This window comes from Scylla paramamosain, chromosome 5 (genome assembly GCF_035594125.1).
Source record: "Scylla paramamosain isolate STU-SP2022 chromosome 5, ASM3559412v1, whole genome shotgun sequence".
NCBI lineage: Eukaryota > Metazoa > Arthropoda > Malacostraca > Decapoda > Portunidae > Scylla > Scylla paramamosain.
The window spans coordinates 15039192-15052982 of NC_087155.1; the positions used below are offsets into that span (position 1 = coordinate 15039192).

General features: G+C 42.6%; 1 protein-coding gene across 3 annotated transcripts in view; it reads left to right on the top strand.

Annotated features, from left to right (window-relative positions):
• LOC135100577 (adipokinetic hormone/corazonin-related peptide receptor variant I-like) overlaps window positions 1-13791 on the top strand; it is a 382588-nt gene that overhangs the window by 82874 nt on the left and 285923 nt on the right. For all 3 annotated transcript variants that reach the window (XM_064003596.1, XM_064003594.1, XM_064003598.1), the window contains exon 2: window positions 10713-10827. The gene's annotated coding sequence lies outside the window, so the exon portion shown is untranslated. The remainder of the gene's footprint in view (window positions 1-10712; window positions 10828-13791) is intronic.

A 13791-nucleotide genomic window follows, 5' to 3' on the forward strand; every position in this document is an offset into this window, starting at 1 on the left:
GGGCGTGGCAGTGACAAGCGCGGTGAGGGAGTGGCCAGTGGGGAGCAGCGAACGAAGCGTCTCCAACAGGGGCAGGGGAAGGGCAAGAAAAACTGTATTGTACTTTATTTTGTCCCATCAGTGGCCAGACAAAAGGAGGAAGACAAGAAGACTGGACTGTTAGGCAGCGGCGCTCCTGTGTTTTAGGGAGATTACCTCAATGTTATTCTGGTTAACACGCCTCACTGTCATCACCCGCCTCTCGCTCTTGAATGGGACACAAATTCTTAGTCTAATTTCCTTCTTTCTTTCTTTTCTTATCACATCCAGTGGCCTTTAACACCTAGATCTTCATGTATTTTAATTTTCCTTTTTTTTTCTATGCCTCTCTCTCTCTCTCTCTCTCTCTCTCTCTCTCTCTCTCTCTCTCTCTCTCTCTCTCTCTCTCTCTCTCTCTCTCTCTCTCTCTCTCTCTCTCTCCTCTCTCTCTCCAACCCAAGTCACGATCACCTCTTTCTCGCTTCGTTTTTCTGGAAATGGGTCCACATCTTTCTCTTCTTCACACTTATATCCGTATTCTTAAAGATTTTGTTCTTTCGCCAGGGCTGTTTTCAAAAGTCACAGAGATGGTTAGTCTTTTTATTGTGTGTGTGTGTTTTTTTTTTTTGTTGTTTTCCCTCAGTGATGTGCAGTCAAATTACCAGTAGAATCATGAAAACTCAATCGAGAACCTCAAATGACTTCCACAAAATGCTATCACTACTGCTTTTCTTCTTTATTGTTCATCCTGTCCAGACACCCTCATACACAAGAAAAAAAAAGATTACTGAAGTGAAATGATACAACCTAATAAAGTACATTACTATTTCAAATTCCTCGTCATCGAATATAATCATTATCATAAATTATTATAAGCCGTTGCAAGATAAAACAGCCAACAGCCATTATCAGGAAACAGTTAAAAGTAAGTCAGTTAAAAGTAAGTCTTGCATATCGCAACCTGAGGAGTTATGGACACTTATTCCAAGCAATCTGTCGCCTACACTAGTCAACTGAACACGACTAGGAGATCATTACGGGGAATTTTAAACGTTGATCTTAACTGTGGCAAGGTTATGGGACTGGTCACAGCTGAGAATCCCGGGAATATTTTCATCTCCCTTTTCCTTTCTGTGTCGTAGTGATGAAGACAATGGTAATATTTGTGCAATCATTCATTAATTCAGAGAGAGAGAGAGAGAGAGAGAGAGAGAGAGAGAGAGAAGAGAGAGAGGAGAGAGAGAGAGAGAGAGAGAGAGAGAGAGAGAGAGAGAGAGAGAACTAGTGTTGTTTTTTAAAATTCATATCATATGCATATCCTTCCAAGCGTATATATTAGCTTTCACTGTAATCCTTCCCAAATATTTTCCTCTGATGTATATATATTTTTCATACTTGAGCTCTTCCAAATTAATAAAACTGTGGCGTAATTCTTTAGCGTTGCATAAAAAAAAAAAAAGTAACAACTGCGTTCTTTCCTGCCTTTTGTGGTATGCGGCATAATATTTTTCCACGAGTTAACGAATACCTTCATTGTGTAACCTGCTCGGAAATAAAATAAATGCTGCGCAGGATTATCTGGGTAGGATTACGTGCAGGCGGTGGTGTTTGGGCAGCGGGGACAGATGGACGGGCGGGGACAGACATGAAGTGATATACAGGTGAATAGACAAATACAAATGTAGACAGACATACAAAACATTTATGTATTGTCAGATACACATACAAATATGCAAACAAACAGAAGGATTGACAGGCAGATAAACTGAGTAACATGCAGACAGAAAAATAAGCAAACAGACAGGTAAATAAAGAGACAAACAGTTACACGGACAGACAGACATAAATAGAGAGACACAAACGGACTGACAGACACAGACAGACAGGCGGCCAAACAGTCAGTCCGTCGTTACCTTATTTTTCACACACACACACACACAAAGTAGGATAGTCACTGCTTTATTCTTGCTTTAGTATAGAGTGTGCAGTTTTCATGAATGTATTTTTTCAAGTTTATATTTTTATTTTCGTCCAAACGAATAAGCATCTACTGTGTGTGTGTGTGTGTGTGTGTGTGTGTGTGTGTGTGTGTGTGTGTGTTTGCAGTAACTATCCTATCAGCCAACCCTGCATTCATCTCTTTTATAGCCTAATTAAAATTACTCTTTTAACGGGCGCCGGGCAGCCAATATTCATGGGAGTTCGGTGGTCGGTCAGTCGTGAGTAACTGGAGCAGTGGAGCGGCGGGTTGTGCGCACTGGGACCTGAACGCTGCTTTGAAAAGACTTTATCCACACAAAAAGAAAGATGCGAAAAAGAAAATAGGTAGGAAATGAATATAAATTGTGGCAAGCGAACGGTTTGTGTGTGTGTGTGTGTGTGTGTGTGTGTGTGTAGGTGGGTGTGGGTGTGAGAAAATGGAAAATATTGAAAGTATTGAAAATATTTATGATGCCTTAAGTTAACAATGAATACTTGAATACAATTAGCATAACTAACTGTGCCTGTCTGTCTATCTGTATGTCAATCACTGTCTGTTTATCTGTTTGTTTGTCTGTCCATCTGTTTCTGTGTACGTTGATTGATCTCTGTATATGTTTGTCTATCTGTACACGACTGCATGCAAACAAACATATATACATACACACGAACATACCTAAATCCACCCTTTACCTTGAAAAAATAAAAATAAAAAATAAATAAATAAAGACCCAACAAGTTTCCTTACCACAGGAGATGAATACCTATTTGGCTAAGCATGCACTTTCTTGGTAGTGGCCGTGCGTCCTCTGAGCCGCTAAACCTGCTCCTCACGGGGGCTGGTACCGGGAAGGCTGCAGATAAATAGACGTCAGTGTGTGAATGTGAGATGCGCCACTTTCCAAGACCAACCAGATTGTTTCACCAGGATTGCGTCACGTCCAGCGTCAAGCGTGAAGATAAACACACAACTGGGAGCGTATTATTCAACAAGACGGTAATGGAAGCACGGAAAGAGACTGAATGCTTTACTCCAACTGCAAACCAAATTACGGAAGAAATTCAACAGCACAGTAATGGAAACACGGAAAGAGGAATTAAATGCTTGACTCAAACTGCGAATAAAATTATAAAGGGAAAGAGACACGCAGAGCTGCAGAGGATACGTGAGAGAAAGAAGGGTAACGGTTCCCAAATGCTAAATTTAAAGTCCTTCGTAAAGAGGCACCGTCCTATCTCTTATAGACTAGGGGAACCGGACGCAAAAATTCTAAAAAAAAGGGATAGATTAAATGTACATAAAACTCTTGGAATGGAGTTGCTGAAGAGAATCAATACTCACACAGCTGCAGAAGAAACATACAGGAAAAAAAAAGATATGATAGAAAATGAATAAATAAGTAACTTGGAATTGAAATATTGAATGTAAATAAAGCTCTTGGAATGAAAATATTGAAGGGAACCGAAGAGAATATATATTTTGGTGGCGTGAAATGTGAGAGTGACAGTGGAGGGAATAAAATCTCTTGAATACATGAGGACTAGAAAAGTATGAAAAAAATAGTTGCAATAAATCGAGCTGAAGTTAAAAGATCCAAGTATATCGTTGCTAATACTGGTGGTAAAAATCTTTAACAAATAGTAGTATAACAAGAAAAAGGCTAAATTATTCAAATAACATGCAAACAGATGGATAGATAAATAGATAGACACATAGATAGATGGATATTTTATTGATCACAAATATTATATGTATAAAGTGCAGATATTTACAAATGTTTCAAACATATGTAAAACTTTGTAACAAATACAATCATATCCATCGGTCAAATACACAAATATATTCAGTAAGAGCAAAAAAGTTGACATAATAGCTCTTTAAAGCTTACATTATCGTTTGGTGCTGAGTTTTGGGTGCTGAGAACAAGGAAAGAATCCAAAAGTCAGACAGCAGAAATTTAAGTGCTAAAGATAATAAAAGGAAGCAAAAGAGGATAAGGAACGTAAAGATCTGAGAGGCCCAGGTTGCGAGGACCAAGGTGGAGGCAGGAAAGAGCAAGATTTAGGGAAAGCATGGGTGAGGACCGCCAAGCAAGGAAGTACACGAAATGGACAGTGAGCAGGAAACCATTCAAGAGAGGGAACGTTCTAGAGGAAAGCTTACGAAGAGACGAATGCTTGGGGGAGGGGTCGAGAAAATTTAAACAAATAAAGGTAAGACACCGGAGGAGATGATAGTGAAGAGAGAAGAGAACATTGCATGGTAAAAATGAATGTCTAGGATCAGAAAGTCTCGGAAATAAAGGCAAAACACCGGAGGAGATTCTGGCGAAGAGAGATGATGAACATTGCAACTGAAGGAAGAGACCTAATCGACATCATTATGTTAACATTCAAGAAGGAGACATCCTAGAGGAAAGAGTGGATGAATAGAGGTCGGAAAGTCTCGAAAACAAAGGCAAAACATAGGAGGAGATGCCAGTGAACGAAAATGAACATTGCAAGAGAAGAAGGAAATTTGTAAGACATCATAAAGTTAACATGCAACAGCTAAACATAACTAGTATGCTGAGAAACTTAAGGCAATTGAATACTAAGAAAGTCAACGTTGCGTATATAAAGGACATTACAAGCAGTCAACTTTCCCCACAACACCTGGCTAGAATGCTTTGTGGCGCAGCAGATTTAAGTCTGGGTCCGCTCAGCTTGCCCAGGGTCTAAAGGAAGAGGACCTGAAGCACGAGAACTGGGAGGAAACACGAATGAGAATTAAAGCAGGTTCCAAGAAGAGTTACAGGCAGCCAGCAACTTCCCTGCAGCACTTCAGTTCACGAGGTACCGAAGAACGCTGCGAAGATGCGTCTAGGAGGAGGAGGAGGAGGAGGAGGAGGAGGAGGAGGAGGAGGAGGAGGAGGAGGAGGAAGAGGAGTAAGAGGAGGAGGAGGAGGAGGAGGAAGAGGAGTAGGAGGAGGAGGAGGAGGCTTTAAGTAAGGATCTCGAAGTGTGGAAAGAGAGACGAGGCGTACTTGCCGATAACACGCACACACACACACACACACACACACACACACACACACACACACACACACACACACACACACACACACACACACACACACACACACACACACACACACACACACACACACACACACGATAACCCAGTCTCACCTTCGTCAGAGTATACCAAGAAAAGGAAGATTCTCAAGACTCACTTCCTGGCGCCCTTTTGCCTGCCCGCCTTTCTTCCTTTCCGCCGCCGCCGCTGCTTCAGAAATGGCGCATAATAACGAGCCCTGTCAGATAACTTCACCAAATGATCGACTGTGACTGTATTGTAGTGTTTAGCAGGAAATGTAGAGGCACTTCCGAGGGCTAAGCGGCCACGCGAGGGGTGTAATGAAGACCTGGGGCTGTCTCTGTGTGCTCAGGACGCTCCGTATATCAGGTAGTGGTTGGCTAGTGGTTGTCTTTAGCAGAGAGGGACGCGAGGTGGAGAGGGTCGCGGAGGCAGGGCTGGTGGAGGGGTTGCAGACAGAGGACACGTGGAGGGCACAGGGGGAAGGAAGTCAAGGAGATGGCGCGTAGGTTAATCTGGGGTGCAGTGAGGGAATATTATAAGGCACGAGAAAAGAGAGGTACGACACACACACACACACACACACACACACACACACACACACACACACACACAGTAAGCCGTTGACGTTAACAAAGACGCAGTGAATTTTACTCCCTAAGAAGCAAGACAGGTCTGCACCACCTGTTTGCTTGAGTATCGTGGCTGCTTTCCTCCTCGTTACCTGCTGACACTCCCCTTGTTATGCCGCGGCGCGCTAAACCACTCCATCAATCAAATCTGGCGTGGGGGAGGTGGTGAGGGTGAGGGGAGTCTAGAAGCAAGATTACTTTATTCTTTAATGTATTGACTACTCGTCCTCGTCAAGGATAATTTTTTTTTCTTCGTAAAGATGGTTGGCCAAGGACACTTAAAAGAAAAAAAAGGAAAGAAAAACAGCCACTAATTTCTTGCTCTTCTTTTCGTTAAATAAGTAAACATAGAAGAGAAGCCAAAATGGAGGTTAATTTCGTTCTAGAGATGTCCCAAGACTCCCTTTTTGAAACACTCAAAGTCACAGGAAGAAACAAGAGGCGGGGGATTCCAGGGTTTACCAATAGAATGTTAAGAAATGTAGTACTCGTTGTTAAATCTGAGTTTCCTTGACCAGTCTCTCTCTAGTCGTCTTACCACCAAAAAAAGTCTTTGTGTATTTCCCTAGTGGTAGATAATACAAGAACATGTAAAGTGACTACACCTAAATATCGTCCAATGAGACACATGTATTCCATTGAGAAGGGAAGATGGCGTTCACTACCGTTTATCTTCACTTATTTTATGTTGTGGTCTTTTTGTATACTGGGAATATGACGGATGACGTGCACTTATATAATATCTATTAGAAGTTACAGAACACAAGAACATTATATAAGAGAATCTGCAAGAAGCCAGTAGGCCTACACGTGCCACTCCCTGTCCACCTGTCATGCTCTGTCCATCTAATCTAATCTAAAGGCTTCCTATTAACTTGGCACTAACAGGCTGATTGGTGAGTCTCTTCCAGTCACTCACCACGCCACTTGAGGGCCAACACAGAGCAGGGTTGATTGACTTAAAGCGTGGCAGTAACGAGGGTTGTGTGCTCTTGTTAGGTTGTGAGTGTGTGTGTGTGTGTGTGTGTGTGTGTGTGTGTGTGTGTGTGTGTATACAGAGCGCCATGCATTTATAATTCAGTCACTTGGCCCCTATATACACACACACACACACACACACACACACACACACACACACACACACACACACACACACACACACTCACACACACACACACACAACACCACAAAACCATAACAAATCTAGGTAAATCAGACCGAAAAAAATGAGAAAAAAAGATAAATTAATAAAATGAAACAAACAAAATATTCTGTCTTCATCTTTCCTTATCTCTATACGGGCCACTGATAGCTCTTCACCTCCTTCACTCCTGCCAGTCCTGTGTGTCTTGTTCTGTCATGTTCTCCCGCAGGTCAGCAGCTATGAAGTCCTTCCACCTCGGTTTCAGTCTACATTTAAATAAAGAAAAAAGAGCTGCGGCTTATTAAGATCCTCCGAGCAGGTGTACTCTGAGGAGAACGAACTAGATCCTCGTACCTGGGTAACCTCATTCCCTCGGTGAGTGCAGAGGAAGCTCGCCACACTGAGCCGCTTAGTGTTATTGCAAGCAGTCTCTTGTAATGACCACTCCACATCACCGGCTTTTTTGGATTAAATTTAACCACATATCCTTACATAAACGCTTTAGAATTTTCATCAGCTCAATTTTCAAAGGACGTGAAAATGATTAATTGGGTTGACGTGGGTGTTTTTTTTTATTTTATGCAAGAGGGATGCCAGTCAATAGCTACAAAATCTATAAAACAAGAAGGCCTACTGAGATGCCAGGCTGTAAAGAAAAAGGGCCAAAAGGTTTATCCAGATTTGGAGGAGAAGTACTTGTTACACTTGAAATCATGAAAACACTCGAGAAATTCTTAATGTGAAATGGATCCTGTGAAAAGTTGAAGAGATAAGACGAAGGAGCATTTAAGAGTACAGTCATTAGATTTCTGGTTATGTGTTGCAAGTTCTCGGCTTATCCCGAATTGAAGTAGTTAGTCCTTGTTAGACTCTGGATCATGAAAGCACCCTAGAAAATCATAATGTTGATTGAATGAAGTGGAACGCTGAAGAGATAAGTCTAGGAAAGGCTTGAAAATACGGTCCTTAGATTTCTGATTATGTGTTGCAGGTAGTCGCTTTATCCATAATTGAAGAAGGCCACGTTAGACTCAGAATCACGAGAACACCCATGAAAATTTTAATATTCAATGGACCTTGTGAAAATCGAAGAGATAAGACTAGGAAAGGCTTGAGAATATTGTACTTATATGCAGCATGTTCTCGCCTTGCCGCCTCGCCTCGCCTGGCTCAGCGTGTGCAGGTCTAGCTGAGATGTACACCCCAGGTAGCCTCGGGTCACGCATTATCACGGCCTCTGTTGGCGACTTCCCAGCAACGACTGCAGAGCTTGGCCCACTGAAAATAATTATGACACGTGCGTACACTAGGATGCACACACACACACACACACACACACACACACACACACACACACACAGATACTTTCTATGTCTGCCTATCTCCCTCTTTCTCTCTGTCTCTGTCTTTGCCTGTTTATTAGTCTGTGTTTTTCTACATCTGTTTTTTCATTTTTATTTTCTCAGATTTTTTCGTCTTTTTTTGTCTGTCTTCGTCAGTCAGTCAGTCAGTCTCTCTCTCTCTCTCTCTCTCTCTCTCTCTCTCTCTCTCTCTCTCTCTCTCTCTCTCTCTCTCTCTCTCTCTCTCTCTCTCTCCGTGAATTATGAATCAGTCGCTTCTTTGTTCGATAAGATTACAGACTAGCAGGTTTTCATCTCACTCGAAAGAAGAACAAATACTTTTCTTTGTAACGATTAGTTTTGATACGTTCGAGACTTCTGTTTTCTGAGCTCTGATGTTTTCGATCAGAAGACCTTTGATGGACAGATTGCAGCCACTGTGGTTAAGGTTTGATGTTGGAAGGAGGGGTGAAGAGGAGGGTGGGAGGAGGAGGAAAAGGAGGAGGAGGAGGAGGAGGAGGAGGAGAAAGGAAGAGCAAAAATTAATCCGGCCATTATTAATTATAAAATGAATATTAATATGGTAGAGAGAGAGAGAGAGAGAGAGAGAGAGAGAGAGAGAGAGAGAGAGAGAGAGAGAGAGAGAGAGAGAGAGAGAGAGAGAGAGAGAGAGAGAGAGACTGACCGACCGACCAACCGAACGACCGAACGACCGAACGACCGACCGGACAGACAAACGGACAGACAAACAGATAAACAGAAACAGACAAACAAACATACAAACTGACAAATAGAACGAACGAAGACATCAATTAATGGATGAATGATTGGCAGACTTGGAGGGGGCGGGGTCAAGGCGGGGTCAGAGTACGGATGATGAACTTAAATCTCAGCCGGGTCTCTATCCTCACGTGTGGCTGAGAGTTGTAGTCTTAATACAGTCGCGTGTCGCTCATTCACCATGGCCTTGACTGGTGCTGGGACGCGGGAGGCACCGGAGAGGAGTAAGACCCTTGAATAAATATAACTAATATCCCTGAACACATATTAAAAAGAGCTATTAAGATTCTTAAAAAGATATCATTAAAATTCTTGGACGCAATGACAGACATTTCTTTTTTTTTTTCCATAATCATATACGACTTTTCAGGAGCTTATTTTTATACTACAGTCTCCCAAGTAGTTCTGTAGCTTAGAAGAGACAGATAAAGCTCATATTCTCTTCTTTTCGGTGTGTGTCAAAGCAAACAGCTCTTTACATTGTAGCGGATGACCAGAGCAGTGAAAGAGTTAAGACGTGTTTTCGTAGCAGCATTAGATGGGCCTTTTAATAGATGTAGTAGTGGGGCTTCATATCTTTTCTTGAACTGCATTCTCAAATTCTCAAGCGTTTCAGCGTTTTGCCTCATCTGTTGGGACTCTTATTAAAGTTGTTATAACTTTTTAAAGGTGTTTTCATGATACCAGTGGTGCTGTAACAAGTGTTGTGCATAGCCAATGAAAGGAAAAACACAAGATAACAAAATTCCTGTGGTTTTTGAAAGTAGTCTCGATGAAAGAACACAGTGTTTAAGAATACAAACCTTTATATCACAGAAAAAAAGAAAATGTAGTATTGTTTTCACTGTTATTGCTGGAGCAAAAACCACAGCAGGAACATCAATAGCAGCAGCAACAACAGGAGCAGCAGCAGCATTAGTAGCAACGGGAACAACAACAACAACAACAACAACAGTACAAGGAGACTCTAATGAACAGAATATCAATGAAACAAGGTAAACGACGCTTGTTAATCACTGCAGGACGTAAGAAAAGGTACACATCCTCAACACAATGGCCCGAATGTTTCCACTGAGATCAAAGGCGTCGTAGCGAGAATAGTGAAATAAAAGTTTACTGGAAAATAATCATAGGCATCCAAATTCCAGGTATCCTCGTAGTGAATTGCATTGTTGGCGTCTCAAGTTGAAGTTTTAATGCCGACAACAACGAAGGTGCGCCTCTGATGCCTTCCGTAGTTTGCCGTGTGTTGGTTTGGTATGGGGAGGAGGAGGAGGAGGAGGAGGAGGAGGAGGAGGAGGAGGAGGAGAGTGGGCGGTGTAATGAAAAGGCAAAGCAGTGTGGTGTACTTCATGTTACTTAATTTTGTTTCTATTTTATCTTGTCTTTAAGTTTACTGTGTCTACTACTGCTGCTGTTGTTACTGCTACTACTACCAACCCTACTACTACTACTACTACTACTACTACTACTACTACTACTACTACTACTACTACCACACCACCGAAACCACTACCAGTTTTATTTCAGTTTACATTACGTGATTTCCTAGCATCACGATTGGCAAAACAAACAAACAAACAAACACTCCCGCACATAATAATAATAATAATAATAATAATAATAATAATAATAATAATAATAATAATAATAGTAATAATAATAATAATAACATCAACACCAACAACACCAGCACACGTACCGCAGCACTCAATACAGGTGTCTCTCCCCCATGACAGGTGAGGTGTGTGGTCGTCGGCGCCTCGCAGCCCCCCGGGGACCCGTGACCCAGACGCTATCTGCCCCTCGCCGCCCTTACTCCACAGGTGGCAGCTAATCGGAAATCGATCACAGGTGAGGAACGGAAGGGAAGCCGAGAAGATGAGAAGCGTGAGTAGGAGGAGGAGGAGGAAGGGGAGGAGGAGGAGAAAGAGGAGGAGGAGGAGGAGGAGGAGGAGGAGGAGGAGGAGGAGGAGGAGGAGGAGAAGCTCGTTTGGGTAAAAAATAGGAAATAGTTGGTTTGAGAGTAAGCTATTTCTCTTTTTTGGGGACTCTCATTTACCTCCCCCCCAACACACACACACACACACACAGGTTTGCATGCCCCCTTAAGTCCAACCCATGACTGAAACGAAGTGGGTATTACTTTGAAGATCACGAGAGGACGTTTTGCGGGGAAGATGAAGTGGAGGAGGAGGAGGAGGAAAGGGAAGGAAACAGAAAAAGGAAGAGGAAGTGTAGGTGTAATGAAAAGGAATGAAGATGATGATGGGGTCTTATACTTAAAGGAGAAGGAGGAGGAAGATGAGAAGGAAGAAAAAGGAGGAGAAGGGAAGGAAGAGGAAAGTAGGAAGAGTGTGAAGAGAAGGTGCAGCAGAGTCGTGAGAAGGAACCATAAAGAGAAGGAAGGAATGGAAAAGTAAAAGAAGACAAATGAAAATGAGGAGAATAAGAGGAAACTGGCAAAGACTGTAAAACGGAGAGAGACGAGAAGGAATGACGAAGAGAAAGAAGGAAGAAGAAGTAAAGATGAATGGCAAGAGGAGGAGGAAGAGAAGGGAAGAATATAATAAGGCTTTATAACCGCAAAAAAAAAAAATAAAATAGTGAGGGAGAGGAAGAAAATTAAACATGATGAATAGAATGAAAGATGGAGGAGAAAAACTTATTTCTGTAGAGAGGGTGAAGAAAAAAAAACGAGAGAAAGAAGTACGAAAGTTATCGAAGACATAAAAGGACCAATTACGAAGGCGGTGAAAGAGGGAGAGGAGGAGGAGAGAGGAGAACAGGAGGAAGAAGAATAATAATAATTAGTATTTTTTACGTATATTCTCGTATCCTTTACTTCTTCCTCTTATTTTTCACTCTTCTTCACCATTTCTTGTCACTGTAGTCTGTCACTGGATAAGAGTGAATGATGCCGCGTTCCTTCAGTGATTGGATGCTGGGATGGGTGTTCAATATCCTTCCCTGACACGCCTCGTCCTTATCCCTCACTCCTCTACGTCCTGTCTTCCTCTCTCCCTTGCCTCCTACTCCTTCTTGTCTTTCCTATCTGCTTCTCCCTCTTACATAATACTCTAACCGCTCCTCTGGTCCTCCCTTTCCTGTTCTCCACCTCATCTTTACTGTAGTTTCTAGGCTTCTTTCACTCACCTCTACACCATGCATTTCTAGCCTTCTTCCCTTTTTTTTTCTTTCTTTTTTTTTTTTCCTCACCGTACCGTCAGTCCAATCCAGACCCGTGTTCTCAAACTTTTGGGTGTCATAACTTTTAACAGGGTCCAGTGAAAGTTCTTGGTGTTTTTAAGATGGTTTTCTATGATTTTAGTGATCGTTTAATAAGGATTCGGTATCATCTGTGGAAAAAAAAAAAGCCACCAAAGGAAACTTGGTTATTGATTTCTGAGGCGTTAGAAATCAGTCTTAACGGAAGCCCGGAGTGCTTACGTGCCCCGGTGTCACCCCGATCCGTTTACGCACTTGTCCTCGATCTTTTCCTCATCCCAGTCATGTTCTTAGCCTCGCCTGCCTCGCCTGCCTCGCCTGCCTCATTCGTCACTGTGTCTTCCATTTAAGTCACTTTCATTCTCTATCGCAACCTGAGTCCGATATCTTCTCTCCGCCTCACTTCACTCTTATCTTCTCTCTTCTTCTCTATCCCCTCCACGCCCTGAAGATCCTCCCTAGTGAAGCTCCAGCACGTTTTCAGCCCCGTCCATACCCCGCCTTGCGCTGCCCAGATCTTTTTAGCCCAGTTCAACCCCACATAGTCACACGTAATGACTGAAGCATCTCCCAGTCTTACCTTGCCACGTCTTCTTTAGCCGTTTCTTTAGAGTTAGGGGTTGGCTCCATGTACGAGTCTCCTTCATTTGTTTCTGTTCTCTGCATCTTCCTCTGTGACTCCCATCCTTTGTAATTTTGCCGTATTTCTATCCTTCCATCTCACTCTCCTCGATCTTCTTCCCACAGTTGGTTTTCTTCAGGGTTCTTTGATCGGTTCCTGGTCTTCTCTTCTTACTACGTGACCAAATCATCACATCTTCTATCCCCTTATCACTTCTGTAATGAATTCCACTCCTGCTCTCCGTCTCACTTCATCACAAATGTCGTCACTCGTTCTAATATCACCTCTCGTATTCTCTCCCCCTTCCCTCTTCTGCGGTTCAGATAGGTGGTACGGAACTTAAGCTCGAAGTCATGCTGTCTTATTATTGTTTTCCTTGGCCACGTTTTTACTTCACCGTTTTCTGGGAAGCTCTATGAAGATTGCGTCTAGAGGCGGCTTCCTTTGATGTGTTACCTGGGGACATCACGCGGAAGCTCCCTGGAGGTGCAAAGGGGGAATGTCAATGTGAACCTACGAACTCCCTGCCTACGTGTCATTTCCTGGGCTTGGCGGGTTCTGGGGCTCCCGTGGCTCTTGGTGTACGAATAGTGACGTGCCGCACACGTGATTTTCACGTCAAAAATCTGGTATGTACATATTAATTTCGCTATTAAGAAGTCGAGTTCAGTGCACATTAATTTTCGCTGTCAGAAAGTGATGTACACACTGTTTTCACTGTCAAGAGCTGAGTAGTGTAGTCGCTGATTTCACTGTTAAAGCCCCAGTAGTGTACGTAAACAGTCATTTTACTGTAAAAAAAATCGAATAATGTACGCTCTCATGTTTCCTGTTTATAGCTGAGTAATGTGCAGTCATTTTCACTGCTCACCATTTTCCAGCAGTGTTATGTCGTCTCTGATCTGCTGACAGTTTCCTTATAAGACTTCATATCATTTCCGGACCTACGAGTACAGCAGTCACTACCA